Source organism: Anomaloglossus baeobatrachus, chromosome 4 (genome assembly GCF_048569485.1).
Source record: "Anomaloglossus baeobatrachus isolate aAnoBae1 chromosome 4, aAnoBae1.hap1, whole genome shotgun sequence".
Taxonomy (NCBI): Eukaryota; Metazoa; Chordata; class Amphibia; order Anura; family Aromobatidae; genus Anomaloglossus; species Anomaloglossus baeobatrachus.
This window is the reverse complement of record NC_134356.1, coordinates 643,618,157-643,636,324: the sequence shown is the minus strand read 5'-3', so window position 1 is coordinate 643,636,324 and position 18,168 is coordinate 643,618,157.

Genomic DNA, 18,168 nt, shown 5'->3' with positions numbered 1-18,168 from the left:
GGACTAGTCCGGCCCGGCACCGGGTGTCCCATAGCCCTGGGGTGGGCGAGTCAACAGCGCCAGTAAAAAATTATTTATCTCCCATCTGGCATGAACAAACACTTCTCCACTTCTTCTCCACTTCTCCACTTCTCCACCTTTTCTCCACTTCTTCTCCACCTTTTCTCCACTCTTTCTCCATTTTTTCTCCATTTTTTCTCCACTTTTTCTCCACTTTTTTTCCACTTTTTCTCCACTCTTTCTCCATTTTTTCTCCACTTTTTCTCCACTTTTTCTCCATTTTTTCTCCACTTTTTCTCCACTTTTTCTCCACTTTTTCTCCACCTTTTCTCCACTTTTTCTCCATTTTTTCTCCATTTTTTCTCCACTTTTTCTCCACTTTTTCTCCACTTTTTCTCCATTTTTTCTCCACTTTTTCTCCACTTTTTCTCCATTTTTTCTCCATTTTTTCTCCACATTTTCTCCACTTTTTCTCCATTTTTTCTCCACCTTTTCTCCATTTTTTCTCCACTTTTTCTCCACTTTTTCTCCATTTTTTCTCCACTTTTTCTCCACTTTTTCTCCACCTCTTCTCCACTTTTTCTCCATTTTTTCTCCACTTTTTCTCCACTTTTTCTCCACCTCTTCTCCATTTTTTCTCCACTTCTTCTCCACCTTTTCTCCACTTTTTCTCCATTTTTTCTCCACTTTTTCTCCACTTTTTCTCCACTTTTTCTCCATTTTTTCTCCACTTTTTCTCCACTTTTTCTCCACTTTTTCTCCACTTTTTCTCCATTTTTTCTCCACTTTTTCTCCACTTTTTCTCCACTTTTTCTCCATTTTTTCTCCACTTTTTCTCCACTTTTTCTCCATTTTTTCTCCACTTTTTCTCCACTTTTTCTCCACCTTTTCTCCACCTTTTCTCCACTTTTTCTCCACTTTTTCTCCACCTTTTCTCCACCTTTTCTCCACTTTTTCTCCACTTTTTCTCCACTTTTTCTCCACTTTTTCTCCACTTCTTCTCCACTTCTCCACTTTTTCTCCACTTTTTCTCCACTTTTTCTCCACCTTTTCTCCACTTTTTCTCCACTTTTTCTCCACTTTTTCTCCATTTTTTCTCCACTTTTTCTCCACTTCTTCTCCACCTTTTCTCCACTTCTTCTCCACCTTTTCTCCACTTTTTCTCCACCTTTTCTCCACTTTTTCTCCATTTTTTCTCCACTTCTTCTCCACCTTTTCTCCACTTCTTCTCCACCTTTTCTCCACTTTTTCTCAATTTTTTCTCCACTTTTTCTCCACTTTTTCTCCACTTTTTCTCCACTTTTTCTCCACTTTTTCTCCACTTCTTCTCCACCTTTTCTCCACTTCTTCTCCACCTTTTCTCCACTTTTTCTCCACTTTTTCTCCATTTTTTCTCCACTTTTTCTCCGTTCTTTTTCTATGGTCGGTCTACCCATTAGCTCTGCCATGCATAGTGTAGCTCTACACCTACTGCACATGTTACTTTATGATTGACATCTCTTTCGTACCAGAGCTGTCTAAGCCTACTCTGACCCCATATTTGTCATTACTATATTGTTCTTGTACTGTATTATGACATTTGTATCATGTGTTTCATTTCTTGCTGTGTTGCAATTTTTTTGCTGCATCCCAATTGTACCTCTACATTGTTCGAGTTTATGTTATTGTTCTCTCACTCTTATGTGATACTGATTATTGTCATTTTTCATGATTACATGCAGATAAGTCCAATCTGACGAAGGCTCAGGCCGAAACGTCATTTGTAACTTGTTTTGGACAAAAACATATATGCTTATGAAAAAATTTTTTTTCTTAATACGGACCAATAAAGAGTGATTTTGCATTACTATCCGTTGTGACTTACTGACTTAGTCTGGGAGATTTAGAGTGCCGAGGTTACTCACTAATTTTATCTATTATTACCTCTGAGCACCTATATACCAGTGAGCAGAGCTTCCTCTACAGTAGTTCTCCTGATTAGGCATGCCCTTACCTCATGAGCAGGGCATTGCAGCTTTGGTAGCAACCATTACGACATGGACTCTGCTGCTGTGGACCCGGGGAGAGTGAGTGCAGATTCATTGCACCCACACTCCTCACATGAAGGGTCCGCACTCCTAGAAAATGGGGGATACGTTCCCTGAGTGTCTCCCCCCCATATTCTAGATGGTCCAGAGTCGTCGTGGGACCCCTTTATTTTTTTTCTTACAATAAATTGGTGAAAGAGGAAATGTTTTGGGGACTGTTTTTTCAAATAAATTTCTTTTGTCGATTTTTTTTTTTGTTAGTACTTACAGTTTATGATGTTGGGTATCTAATAGACGCCATGACATCACAAACTGCTGGGCTTGATCTCAGGTGACTTTACAGCTAGTATCAACCCGATTTATTACCCCGTTTGCCACTGCACCAGGGCACGGGATGAGCTGGGGTGAAGCGCCAGGATTGGCGCATCTAGTGGATGCGCCACATCTGGGGTGCCTGCGGCCTGCTATTTTTAGGCTGTGAAGGCCCAATAACTATGGACCTTCCCACCCTGAGAATACAAGACCACAGCTGTCCGCTTTACCTTGGCTGGTGATCCAATTTGGGGGGGACCCTACTTTTTTTTGTGTAATTATTAATATTTATAAAATAATTATAAAAAAGAGCCTGGGGGGACCTCCACATTGGATCCCCAACCACGGTAAAGCTGCCAGCTGTGGTTTTCAGGCTACAGCCGTCTGCTTTATCCTAGCTGGCTATCAAAAATGGGGGGACCCAACGTCATTTTTTTTTTAACTATTTTTTAAATAGAAAAAATTAATGGGCTTCCCTGTATTTTGATTGCCAACCAAGGTAACAGCAGGCAGATGGGGGTGGCAACCCATAGCTGTCTGTTTTATCTGCGCTGAGAATCAAAAATACCGCGGAGCGCTACGTCATTTTTTTTAAAGATTTATTTTTACAGCACTGTGATGTCCAGCAATTAAAATACAGGGAAGCCCATTTTGTTTTTAGTTATTTAAATAAATAATTAAAAAAAATATATATGGGCTCCCGCAGCATTTTTTGTATTGCTAGCTAAGGGTAATCCAAGCAGCTACTGGCTGCTAACCCCCACTGCTTGGTGTGGAAAATCCAGGGAAGCATTTTTTATTTTTTTTGCCAAAAAACTACAAAAAAAGGACGTGAGCTTCGCCATATTTTTGTATGCTAGCCAGGTATAGCAGGCAGGTGCTGGAAGAGTTGGATACAGCGCCAGAAGATGGCGCTTCTATGAAAATGCCATTTTCTGAGGCGGCTGCAGACTGCAATTCGCAGCAGTGGGGCCCAGAAAGCTCAGGCCAACCTGTGCTGCGGATTCCAATCCCCAGCTGCCTAGTTGTACCTGGCTGGACACAAAAATGGGGCGAAGCCTACGTCATTTGTTTTCTAATTATTTCATGAAATTCATGAAATAATAAAAAAAGGGCTTCCCTTTATTTTTGGTTCCCAGCCGGGTACAAATAGGCAACTGGGGGTTGGGGGCAGCCGTACCTGCCTGCTGTACCTGGCTAGCATACAAAAATATGGCGAAGCCCACATAATGTTTTCAGGGGGCAAAAAGCTTCTGCATACAGTCCTGGATGGAGTATGCTGAGCCTTGTAGTTCTGCAGCTGCTGTCTGTCTGTATGGAGAAGAGCAGACAGCAGCTGCAGAACTACAAGGCTCAGCATACTCCATCCAGGACTGTATGCAGAAGTTTTTTGCCCACCAAAAAAATGACGTGGGCTTCGCCATATTTTTGTATGCTAGCCAGGTACAGCAGGCAGCCACGGGCTGCCTACAACCCCCAGTTGCCTATTTGTACCTGGCTGGGAACCAAAAATATAGGGAAACCCGTTTTTTTTAATTATTTCACTTATTTCATGAAATAATTAAAAAACAAATGACGTGGGCTTCGCCCCATTTTTGTGTCCAGCCAGGTACAACTAGGCAGCTGGGGATTGGAATCCGCGGCACAGGTTAGCCCGAGGTTTCTGGGCGCCTCTGCTGTGAATTTCAGTCCGCAGCCGTCCCAGAAAATGGCGCTCTCATAGAAGCGCCATCATCTGGCGCTGTATCCAACTCTTCCAACAGCCCTGGAGCCGGGTGGCTTGTTGGGTAATCATGAGTTAATACTGGCTTTGTTTTACTAGCCAGTATTAAGCCAGAGATTCTTAATGTCAGGCACGTTTGACCCGGCCATTAAGAATCTCCAATAAAGGTTAAAAAAAAGACACCACACAGAGAAAAAATACTTTAATAGAAATAAATACACAGACACATTAGAGACTCCATCTTTATTACCCCCTGTCAGCCCAATAAATCCCCAATAAACCAGCGCTGATAAGAGGTTTTTAATAGAGGCTTAAATTATAAGCAGCAATTTCAGCGTTCCAAGTGCCTTTAAATGAATTTGAAGAAACTGCACTTCAGGATTGTAGTGAGGATTGTAGTGAGGATGAGGTGCCCCAGCCCATCACTTGATGGGCTGGGGCACCTCATCCTCACTACAATCCTCACTAGTGTAGTAGTAGTGACGATTGTAGTGAGGATGAGGTGCCCCAGCCCATCACTTGATGGGCTGGGGCACCTCATCCTCACTACAATCCTCACTAGTGTAGTAGTAGTGACGATTGTAGTGAGGATGAGGTGCCCCAGCCCATCAAGTGATGGGCTGGGGCACCTCATCCTCACTACAATCCTCACTACAATCGGGAAGCAGTGTGCAGCCTTCACTCCGTGAGTGATCAGTGCTGCTAGCGGTAACAGCGGTAACGCTGACAGACGCGTTACCATAGCAACGGTGCTCCCGGAGCCGCGGTTAGCGGTGACGTCACCGCTAACTGCCTTGCTATGGCAACGGTGATCTCCGTTAATGACCGGCTGTGTCAGCCGGTCCCTAACGGAACGGGGAGTCGACCGTGTGCTAGAGCATATCGCCGGTACACGGCAATACACAAATGTGCACCGTGTACCGGAGAGATGCACTCGCAGGTCCTACATGACGCATCATAGTCATGTGACCAGTCTGTAGCCAATGAGATAATAGCCACGTGACTGGTCACATGGCTATTTTGACGTCACGATAGGTCCTGCTTCTCTGCTGGCAGTGCCGGTCACCGGGAGGATTCAGCGATCATCGGATGGAATAGCGGCAGGAGACAGAGTGCAGGAGGGATCGCGGGGACCGGTAAGTGTTATGGCAGTGTTTATTTACTGTATGTGTACATTTATAATGCATTTTTATGTGTTTGTGATTGCCTCCCATTATAGCCTATTGGTTCGAGTTCGGTTCGTCGAACGTTCGACAAACCGAACTCGAACGGGAGCTCCGTTCGGCGAACCGACCTCGAGCCGAACCGCGACCGGTTCGCTCATCTCTAGTCCTTATAGAGTAGTTTGCCAGAAACAGTGCCTGGTACTGTAGCTTCACAATAGGGTATTACACTTATGGGTGCAATTACTTTCTCAGACATTTACAATTTCCCAACTGTAATTGGCCTTTATCCATAGTTCAATTTTTTTATTTTACATTTAACATGACTCTGAGGACTGTGTGTGGTTAATGACAGGAGGCGAGAGCACAAGCAACACGAAAAAATCATTCATATTCCGGATAAAGTGATATTGATCATGGAGCATAAAATGCAGCATGAGGAGCAGTATAAAGTCATCATGTCCTAGATCAAACAGTTCTAAAAAAAGCACAAAACAGAAAAAAAGCTCCAAGTGTACAGGGATTCATTACTTTTGAAAATTGAACAGGTTGTCCAGCTACGTACACCCATTATCAAATATTTGTAAGGGGAAGGGTTTCCTTTTTTTTAGATACACATCCATTACCAGAGCCAAGAGCGGTTACAAAAGGCGGCTATCGACCCCGGAGACCCAGCAAATGTGTGCAGTACACAAATGGCCCAATTACTGTATTTCATTGGCACTGTGAAGGAATCCCAGTAATGGCTGCTCATATTTGTCAGATTACAGTAAATAATTTCATCACTGTGTTTATTATCCCTGTACTGTGACATCATTGTGTGTATTATCCCTGTACTGTGACATCATTGTGTGTATTATCCCTGTACTGTGACATCATTGTGTGTATTATCCCTGTACTGTGACATCACTGTGTGTATTATCCCTGTACTGTGACATCATTGTGTGTATTATCCCTGTACTGTGACATCACGGTGTGTATTATCCCTGTACTGTGACATCACGGTGTGTATTATACCTGTACTGTGACATCACTGTGTGTATTATCCCTGTACTGTGACATCACTGTGTGTATTATCCCTGTACTGTGACATCATTGTGTGTATTATCCCTGTACTGTGACATCATTGTGTGTATTATCCCTGTACTGTGACATCATTGTGTGTATTATCCCTGTACTGTGACATCATTGTGTGTATTATCCCTGTACTGTGACATCATTGTGTGTATTATCCCTGTACTGTGACATCACGGTGTGTATTATCCCTGTACTGTGACTTATCCCTGTACTGTGACATCACGGTGTGTATTATCCCTGTACTGTGACATCACTATGTGTATTATCCCTGTACTGTGACATCACTGTGTGTATTATCCCTGTACTGTGACATCACGGTGTGTATTATACCTGTACTGTGACATCACTGTGTGTATTATCCCTGTACTGTGACATCATTGTGTGTATTACCCCTGTACTGTGACATCACTGTGTGTATTATCCCTGTACTGTGACATCACTGTGTGTATTATCCCTGTACTGTGACATCACTGTGTGTATTATCCCTGTACTGTGACATCATTGTGTGTATTATCCCTGTACTGTGACATCACGGTGTGTATTATCCCTGTACTGTGACTTATCCCTGTACTGTGACATCACGGTGTGTATTATCCCTGTACTGTGACATCACTATGTGTATTATCCCTGTACTGTGACATCACTGTGTGTATTATCCCTGTACTGTGACATCACGGTGTGTATTATACCTGTACTGTGACATCACGGTGTGTATTATCCCTGTACTGTGACATCATTGTGTGTATTACCCCTGTACTGTGACATCACTGTGTGTATTATCCCTGTACTGTGACATCACTGTGTGTATTATACCTGTACTGTGACATCATTGTGTGTATTACCCCTGTACTGTGACATCACTGTGTGTATTATCCCTGTACTGTAACATCACTGTGTGTATTATCCCTGTACTGTGACATCACTGTGTGTATTATCCCAGTACTGTGACATCACTGTGTGTATTACCCCTGTACTGTGACATTACTGTGTATATTATCCCTGTACTGTGACATCACTGTGCTTATTATCCCTGTACTGTGACATCACTGTGTGTATTAACCCTGTACTGTGACATCACTGTGTGTTTTACCCCTGTACTGTGACATCACTGTGTGTATTACCCCTGTACTGTGACATCACTGTGTGTATTATCCCTGTACTGTGACATCACTGTGTATATTATCCCTGTACTGTGACATCACTGTGTGTATTATCCCTGTACTGTGACATCACTGTGTGTATTATCCCTGTACTGTGACATCACTGTGTGTATTATTCCTGTACTGTGACATCACTGTGTGTATTATTCCTGTACTGTGACATCACTGTGTGTATTATCCCTGTACTGTGACATCACTGTGTGTATTATCCCTGTACTGTGACATCACTGTGTGTATTATCCCTGTACTGTGACATCACTGTGTGTATTATCCCTGTACTGTGACATCACTGTGTGTATTACCCCTGTACTGTGACATCACTGTGTGTATTATCCCTGTACTGTGACATCACTGTGTATATTATCCCTGTACTGTGACATCACTGTGTGTATTATCCCTGTACTGTGACATCACTGTGTGTATTATCCCTGTACTGTGACATCACTGTGTGTATTATTCCTGTACTGTGACATCACTGTGTGTATTATTCCTGTACTGTGACATCACTGTGTGTATTATCCCTGTACTGTGACATCACTGTGTGTATTATCCCTGTACTGTGACATCACTGTGTGTATTATCCCTGTACTGTGACATCACTGTGTGTATTATCCCTGTACTGTGAAAAGTTGCACTGGACTGAGAACGCTGTCTGGAAACAAACGAATGTTATGGGGTCACTCCAGTTAGGAATCTCAGAACACCGGACCTCCAGGATCAGCACATAAAACTGTCAGTACCCGCATAATATGACCGCACCTCTGACACACATTCTCCCTGGATAGACCAGATTCTTCTGTATGTTCCTACTGACGTTTTGCTTCCTGACGGCATTGCACTATCTCTACACTGAGCGCATTCACCTGTATGAAGTATATTATTAATAATGGGAGATGATGTGTAAAAAAAAGGATAGTATTCGCATGACAAAAGCTTAACCCTGTCACCCCACGGTGATTTTCCATTTTTTTTTCCCTCCCTGCTGCAGATATCGGCTCATCGGACCTACAGCTTTGTGCAAATTTCAAAATAACTGATATAGCCGGCGTCCAAAGGAAAAATAAACTATGGATTTATTACTATTGGCAATCAGGCCTCACAATGAGCCGTCACACCCTGGTACACACTGCATTGTATTCACCAACAGGACACACACCCTGCTGAAAACCCAGCGCCAGCTACAAGGAACAGAACCACAGATAAGTTCCTGACTGTGTCTTATTTCCTAAGATATATACACTCCTCAAGATTTAAATTCTAACACCTAGAAGGAAAAATTGTGGAATTATGGTAATAATAGGATGGATGATGAAGGAAAAATGGAAAGATTTTCAAACATTTCGATTTATTCAGCAAATCTCCACATTCACAGTCTTCACTGCTATCAATGAGGTGAACAATGGTCATCTGAGGAATGGTTTGCAAGGCTGCAGCCCCCAGATGTCTGCTTTACCTTGGCTGGTTATCAAAAATAAAGGCGAGACACCACAGCGTTTTTAAAAATTATTTATTTAAATAATTTTAAGGTCCCTCCTATTTTTTTTATAACCAGCCAAGTTAAAGCAGACAGCTGGAGGCTGATATTATAGGCTGGGAAGGCCCATGGTTATATGACTCGTCCCAGCCTAAAAATAGCAGCCTGCAGCCATCCCAGAAGTGGCTCTTTCATTAGGGTACGTCCAAACGATCATTACTCGCTGCGTCCTGGACTCAGCGGATCCTGACCTTTGGGGCCAAAAAGCTCCTCCGCAGGAAAACGCAGAAGACTGCCACTACATGTGCACACGATCAGGATTTGAGGTGCTGCGGTCTCGCACTTGTGTTCTCGCACTTGTGTTCTCCCTATGGAGGACACTTGCGACTCCCCAGCAAACAATTGACATGCTGCTGCTCGGAAAGCCGAACCACAGGTCAGTGGTTGCTGTGGGAAAAACAAGCACAGTAAGCTCAGAATTTCAAGAAATCCATCCACTGTGCTTTTACTATACAACGCAGCGGTTTGGACACAGCTGAATCATACTGTGTCCAAAAAGCTGTGAACATTGATTGTGTTCACAGAGCCTTAGACGCTCCAATTCTGGCTCTTTGCCCAGCTTTTCCCCATTGACCTGGTGTGGTGGCAATCTGGGTTATACTTTTGGGATTGATGTCAGCTTTGTAATGTCAGCTGCCATTAAGTCTAGGGGTTAGTAATAAAGAGGGGTCTATCAGGCACCCCCATTACTAACCCGATAAGTATACAGTTAAAACACACATAGGAAAAAATAGTTTATTTGAATAAAGACCCCCCCACACTCCCTCCACGTTCATTAATTTGTTAATTCAAAATAAATCCTGAAAGTTCCAACATAATCCATTAGTGCAACATCCCACGACATCCATCGTTTCCCATGGAGCTTTGTTCTCAGAACAAAGCTCCATAGGTCATGCTCGTGAGACATTCCATACCTGCTACTGACAGCGAGTTATTTATTGCACGGTACTTCTATTACCCTGATTGCTATCCTCATTTTCCCTCCATCCCAACCAAAGTTGTTGGTCAAACACAATGCCGAGTTGCCACCAAAAGATACACATTATGAATAATGCCAAATTTACGAGGGTCTTCAACAGCCTCCAGAGACCAGAATGGATTACAGCTACATACTGAAATAAAAGCAAATAATCCGGCAATAGAGATATAAAAAGATGTGGGGGAGGCCGCGCACCAAACATTCCTCGGTGGAGAAAACAACCCACCCAGACCAGAAATGTTATCATTCTGCTATAAAAGTCCAAATGTTGTAAATAACTTGTTACATGATGACAACATTTGTATCCGGCAGAATGTAAATATTTATCAAACAAATGAGTAACATTTTATCCACATGGGGAGCGATGTGTAATGGTGCAGCAGAGCTGCGATTGTCATCTGGCACACAATGAGGTATCTGAGGATCTGGGGACCGCACTGTGCCATCGTCGGACGGGTTATTGGGCTCCCCTTTCAGGTACAATAGATCCCTGGGCTATGGACCTCCATCGGGAACGGCGGCGGGGGTAGTGTAAACGGTACCTCATCTTCCATGAGCTGCGCTACTCCGGGCTCACTTGTCATGGTACTGGCGGGCTCCAGCTCACAGCTGATGAGGGACGACATGGGGGTCTGCATGGCTTTGTCGTGACGCGGCACGGCGGCTGAGACCCTCTGTTCACGGGCCCACACCACGGCCACCATCCTCCGGGCCTCCACCTTCCAGTCGAGCACCTGCTGCAGGGTCTGTGCCCTTACCCGGACACAGAATCGGCCCAGCTCCCGCTCCAACCAAGCAGTGGTTCCCGCGGGGAGCTCGTTCGGGTGGCGGTCCCCCGGATCAAAAGCCACTCCACCTCTGCCGCTTCTGGGTCCCGCCACTCCAGTGACAGGCACCGCTCCACTCGCCTCCCTGAACGCCGACATCCTTCTCTTCTCCCGCGGTCATCAGCAGCTGCCAGTTCACCCGCTCCCCCTTGGTCTTTTCGCGGCCTTGCCTTTTCCAGCCGGACAACTTCACTCTGCGACCACTCACTTTCTCTGCAAGGCCGCGTTCTCTGGTGGTGGGGCTTCCGCTTTCGCGCCCTTTCTGCGGGGAAGAAGACTCTGGCGGGAATCTTCACGCCAAAAGATGGCGGCAAGATGGCGGATTCTCCAAATTTCGCAACTGATCACCGCTGACTTCAACTTCAAGGCGCACTTCACTAGGTAAGTGAATGGATTCAATCCTGTTCGTGACGCCAGAAGAGTCGATGTGTACCGCCCCGTGCTCGGCTGCAGCCGAGCCACTCTGGTCCGGGCTCGTTTGGTGGGTGGCTCAAGCACCTCCGGACCCGGGGGTCACGTCGCTCTGCAAGGGGTTCCTGGCGATCTCGATGGGGGTGGTTAGGTAGGTGTACGGCCGGAGCAGTGTTTTGAGTTTGTGACGACACCCACGGGACATGGTGAAGGTGTAGACACCACCGCTCCATTTACAGGGCACCCGGGGGAGATGGTCGTGCAGCAAGATGTTAACTGCTCCTTGGGCAGGGATGGTGGCCCCAGGACCCGTTTGGGGATAGTGGTAGTTGGGCGGTGCAGGGCCATGCGCGGTTGGATGCACTGTTGTACTCACAATTATAGACACACGCAAGTCTCTGTAAAGTCTCTGTAAACAAAGTTGATGATGGTCGGTGCCCGCAGCCGGCTGCGTCTTGTCCCCCACCCGGGTTGGTGGTCTTGGCCTTTCTCCTGCACCTTGTTATGTTCGTGTAGACTGCCTATGCCTCAGCAACGGGAGTCCGCTCCCCGGCTGTATATGTGTTGGTGGAGTCCAGACGCTGGCCCGTGGGATCTCTCTGCCTGTGCGGTAGCTTTCTATCCCCCTTGGTGGGCTGTTGCCTTCTTTCGGGACTTGGGATGGGAATGGACCTAAAGTCCAGACCTCAATCAGTAAATTCAATGTGGTCCAGTGGCTTCTGGGCCTCGTTCTGGGTCTGAGTACTCCCCTGGTGCTCTGGTTTCCAGTCGGTTCCCCGGTTCAGTACCGGCGGGCCACTACCCTGTTCCGGTCTCTTACGGTTCCACCTGGCCGTCTTACTGGCTCCTGCAGGCCAGGCCACCGCCTGCCTCCTAGCCAAGGTACCTGGGCTACGACCCTGATACCTGTCAGTTTCCGCTGCAGACCTGGGCACAGGTCTGCTGCACTCTACTACTCAACACTACCACACTCAACTGTCAACTCCTGACTGACTAGACTACTGTTTCTCCTGCCTCCTGCCCTCTGGACTCCTCAGTGGGCATGGCCAACTGCCTGGCTCAGCCCCCTGGTGTGACTATTAAGCCCTGAGGGAGGTGACTAGGTTTTAAAAAGTTGGCTGCTGTTACCTTTTTAGGGGGACGGGTGTTTGTGCAAAGGCCTGTCTGTGACTACCTGGCTAGTCCAGGACGTCACATACAGGGAATGGTGTGGAAAGTTCGTGACGCCACCCACGGTGTGTGGTGAGAGGTAGCACCACCGCTGCGGCTGGGAGTACCCGGTGGCGATGGTGTGGGCAGCTAGGTGTTTAACCCCTCCACGGGTAGGGGGAATGCCCCGGGGACTCGGTGATGGTGACGGGGGAGTGCCGTTGGGATGGTAAGGGTCACTTGTGTACTCACTCAGTCTAATAATACTGACACCGACAACTGTAGTAAACCAAAGTTCTGGACACCGCTGCCGCTGAGAGGGAGCACGCCTGGGTCCGGTGTGCGTTGGTGTTTCCTGTTGGCCTGTGACCTTTTCCCGTGGCACCTTGTCTTCTAGTTGGTCCCTTTAGTCTGAAACTAATCGGGTTCCGCTCCTCAGTGTGGCTAACGGGGTGAGCTTGTGATCAGGGTTCACGCTTGGGATTTTCTGGACCGTGTAGTGGAAAGTCCTATCCCACTCGTTGCGCTAGTACCCCGATTTTGGAGCGGGTGGAGAACGGATCTTGAAGGCTCCGTCCTCGTCGGGTAAATTGTCAGGACGCCTGAAGCTTCTCCCTGACCTAGGGTCCAAGTACCCCGTCGAGCCCTTGCCCCCACCCGGTGATGTCACAAGGCCTAGTAGTTCACGAATAAAAAATTAAACAAGGGAGCGCATGTGAAGGGTCTTGGAGAAAGCGGTGAGGAGAAAAAGAAACTGCTCACCTGATGTGGTTGTGCAGCCCTCACACAACCACGGTATAAGACGGGAGTGTGGTGTCAGTAATCTTCTGACCTGTTAGCCCACGATGTCCATCCAGGGAAGCAGATTCCTGAAGAGCGGGTCACGTGATAGATCACTGGGCGTCTCTGGTCATCTGACCTCCGTATCAAGCAGCTCTTGCTGTGAACCCACAGAGGGGAAGATCAGCAGTAAAGTATAGAAGCACGGTCTGATAGAGCGCTAAGGAGGCCACAGTATTAGATTAATTTTTGTAGAATTTATTGTTTTCTATCAGCCACAACGCGTTTCGATAAACACAATATCTTCATCAGGTGGATAAGCCTCTATAAGCTTCTATACTTTACTACCAAGTAGTTCACGGAGCCCAGCTCCTGACCTCCTCTCTCTCTCTGCTCCAACATTACTCTCTACTGCTCCTGACACTCCTGACCACCCTTTAACCATCCCTCCAAGTGGGAGACCCTATTCCACTCAGGCCGTCCACTGGTGTGTCTGGTGGGTGTGGTGCAGAGTGTTCCTAGGATTTTGATTAGCTTGTTCTTGGCAACACCAAAGGTGAGGGACCCTTAACCAAGGAGGAGGTGGATATTGCACAGAAGGGCAGATTGCACAATACCCTGTGACGACCTGATAGGCCATGGCGTCACACACGCAAGGCGAATTATTGCCGCCCGGCGTGCTGACTGCTGAGGAGTGCGGTGGTGACTGTAGAGTGAACGGCCCCCTACAGGGACCAGCCCCCTACAGGGACCAGCCCCCTACAGGGACCAGCCCCCTACAGGGACCAGCCCCCTACAGGGACCAGCCCCCTACAGGGACCAGCCCCCTACAGGGACCAGCCCCCTACAGGGACCAGCCCTTCTGGCATTTGCCAGAATTGCCCTATGGCCAGTCCGGCCCTGAGCCCAGGCCATGTACAGCCTTCACTACAGTTTATACTGCTTTTACTGCGCATGTGTCACGGATGTGTCTGGACCTTCAGGTGCTGCTACTGGGACCAGGTGCAGAAGGGCCCAAAGATCGTCCAGACATTAATGGACGCTGTCCCTTTAAGGGCTGGATTTAGGTTAATTTTCTGTTCCTTGCCAGGTTTGAAGAGCCTTTCCTCAGCCGGTAATTAAGGACCTTCATAAGGTTGGGCCTCTCACACCTCCATGCAGGTTATACTCTTCACTTGGAAAAGTTGCTTGCTCTGGAGTGCATGTGGCTTCAGACTACGGTAGCTGTATTTTCTGAAGATTCCCTCTCAAAGATAAGTTGTTGTTTTTTCCTTTTTCCCCTTGTGCTGGTAATTTTTGTGTTTGTTTTCCCCCCGTGGATTGGTGGGTGGTGGGATTTAGTCCTAGGATCTGGCTAGGAGACAAGTGGCCCGCCAACATGCCCACGTCCTAACCATTATAGGTACCTGTGGTTTGAGGGCAAGCTCAGGGCCCCCCAGTGTCAGGGTCAGCGCAGGAGCCCTTGGTCCCCCCCTCTTTGTGTTTCAGCCTCCCTTATTCCCTGGAGTCCACTTGCTGGGTGTCTCTCCCCACACCCAGCGTGACAGCATGTCTTGGCAGGAAAAATAAGTAATGGCAGAATAAAAATGAAAAACTTCTGTAGATGAGACACGTCCTCTACTTCACATGCGCTCAACACTGGTTTCAGCTCATATACAGTGGAAACTATAATATAGGGACACTGTACTATAATAAAATGGATTCTGGCATACATAATAGAAATATATTGTATTCTGTCACAATGACTTTGGAAGAGTGGGGAGTCGGGTCTCCTAGGCCGACCCTCAAGCTCGTTGGCCCTATGCTAGCCCTAACCTCAGGGATACTCCTGATGGTGGGGAGGCCTGAGTCTACTTTCTGGCCCCCCTCCTGACCAGTCCTGATCTGATTCCCCCTCCCCAAGTTAGGGATGGGACAGGAGTGCGATTAAACACACAGATAAAGACAGACAAGGAAAAACCAAAACTGTCACACAGCGCGCGCACACAAAAGTAAAGAAAATAAGATATTCAGGAGAAAAAAAAAACAAAAGCAGGAAGGAAGCTACAAAACAACAAGGGTAAACGCCAATGCTTCAAGCATTAAGCACAACTTAAGAACAACTTTCACCAGAGAGTTTGGGACACCACACCTCACAGACCAACATAGAATAAACTATAGCTGACATGGGTAGAAGGATTCCACCAGCATAAATAGGAGGGGAGCAGATGTGATAGGCCTCCCCACAACATGTGATTAAAGGAACAAGCAGAATAGCAGAGATTAACTCTTGCTAGCCTGCCTATGAATCAGCACACAGCAGGTCAATGCCTGAGTCTGCATGTGTTGATCCCAGACACCAAACCATCAGCTGAAGTGTCAGAATCTTCAATCTGATCAGAGCCCAATACCACCATGACAGTCGGCGAAGTTTGTGTAAAACTCTGTGCGACAGTCACTTTGTGTGTTCAGTGTAAGGACTGACTTTGAAAATAGAAGAGGATACACCAGGGACAGGTAGTGCCAGAAGGCCCATAGCCAGGGAGTACTCTATAAAAGGTTAACGAATAGATGAAAAATAAACATAGAAAACAATTATCAACTATAGTGTTAAATAAATGTATTTTATTAAACTAAATCGATACTAGTATAGAAGAGAGGGTGATATACAATACAGACCAAAAGTTTGGACACACCTTCTCATTCAAAGAGTTTTCTTTTTTTTCAGGACTCTGATAATTGTAGATTCACGTTGAAAGCATCAAAACTATGAATTAACACATGTGGAATGAAATACTTAATGTGTGAAACAACTGAAAATATGTCTTATATTCTAGGTTCTTCAAAGTAGCCACCTTTTGCTTTGATTACTGCTTTGCACACTCTTGGCATTTTCTTGATGAGCTATAAGAGGTAGTCACCGGAAATGGTCTTCCAACAGTCTTGAAGGAGTTCCCAGAGATGCTTATCACTTGTTGGCCCTTTTGCCTTCACTCTGCGGTCCAGCTCACCCCAAACCATCTCGATTGGGTTCAGGTCTGGTGACTGTGGAGACCAGCTCATCTGGCGTAGCACCCCATCACTCTCCTTCTTAGTCAAATAGCCCTTACACAGCCTGGAGGTGTGTTTGGGGTCATTGGCCTGTTGAAAAATAAATGATGGTCCAACTTAACCTCAAACCGCATTGAATAGAACGCCGCTGCAAGATGCTGTGGTAGCCATGCTGGTTCAGTATGCCTTCAATTTTGAATAAATCCCCAACAGTGTCACCAGCAAAGCCCCCCCCACACCATCACACCTCCTCCTCCATGCTTCACGGTGGGAACCAGGCATGTAGAGTCCATCCGTTCACCTTTTCTACAAAGACACGGTGGTTGGATCCAAAGATCTCAAATTTGGACTCATCAGACCAAAGCACAGATTTCCACTGGTCTAATGTCCATTCCTTGTGTTCTTTAGCCCAAACAAGTCTCCTCTGCTTGTTGCCTGTCTTTAGCAGTGGTTTCCTAACAGCTACTTTACCATGAAGGCCTGCTGCACAAAGCCTCCACTTAATAGTTGTTCTACAGATGAGGTGTGTCCAAACTTTTGGTCTGTACTGTGTATGTGTAATATATATATATATATATATATATATATATATATATATATATATATATATATATATATATGTACAACGACAAAGTTAATTATATATATATATATATATATATATATATATATATATATATTATATATTACAGTGTAATATATTTATTATATTATAATTATTATAAATATATATATATATATATAAAACATAAGTTTATATATATAATTATATTATATTATAATATTTATTGCAGTTTTTTGTTTTTCTAAAGTTGTTTTCCAATAAATATCTTGATTGTTGTATCATAAAAATGATTAAGTGTCTGATGTTCCCATTGCACTACAATAAATTCGGAGTCTCAGGTTTGGCTTACCGGCTCCACATCTCTGGTGACGACGTCACCGGGGTGGGACGTCCTGTGCGTGGTTCTTCGGACACTCTAGCACTGGCTGTTCTATAGATTAGAGGCTCATTTTGTAGGTTTCTTAGAGTTCATATGTTGAGTACTCGCTGTGTATAAGACCCACAGGAGTTTACAGTATCAGTAACATGGATGAAATTTATCTTATTCCATGAGAAATTTGACTTTTGATGTGTTTCTAAAATCTGCATCATATCAATCTGTATTGTGGAGACCCACGTTTGGTGCTGATTTTACAAATATAATTTAGAAAAATCACAAATCAGCAGCGTTTCTGCATCTAAAATCCAGGTATAAAACGCATCGTCTTACAGTGCCAGCAAAGTGGATGGGATGCATAGCCCACTGTGCTTTTTTTACTCACCATAAACCCACCTGCAGTGCATATTTCCAACACGGATGGAAATATGTGTGCTGTTCTTTCAAAACAATTAGTGTTTTATCAACAGGAGATTATCACTTCTGGACTAGTTACCCGTGTGCTCCATGGTCCAGCCCCACCCCCTCATTAGCACCTCACTGTCAGGATACAATTTACATAGAAAGTTGCTAATCAATGGTGTGGTCAGGGTTAGCTTTCTGAGCTCGGCTGCATTTACATGTAAGTACGGCTGCAGCCAGTAATTTCAGTGATACATCATTGGATTCAGGATCTCTTTTCCTATATCATGCTGCTCTCAGATTACATAGCAAAAACCCGCTGACACATTCCCTTTAATTGGTGCAGAAAATCTACACCATCAAAAATTCACTTTAAACATAGCACTAACCCCAGTCATGGGGAAACTACATTGCCATGGAGGGCTGCATGTCAAGGCATGCTGGGAGTTGTAGTTTTGCAACATCTGGCATGATCACTGCTTCCCTGGGCATGCTGAAGCTCCATCACTGATGCAGACAGCAGACTGGATCCCAAGACAAAAATATTCTGCTGAATTAATGCACAAAATATTAGCAGAGCCCAAAACAGAGAACGTCATGTAAATCAAGGAGAAAGCTGCTCAGACACGTGACGCTGCAACAATGGAGGAACA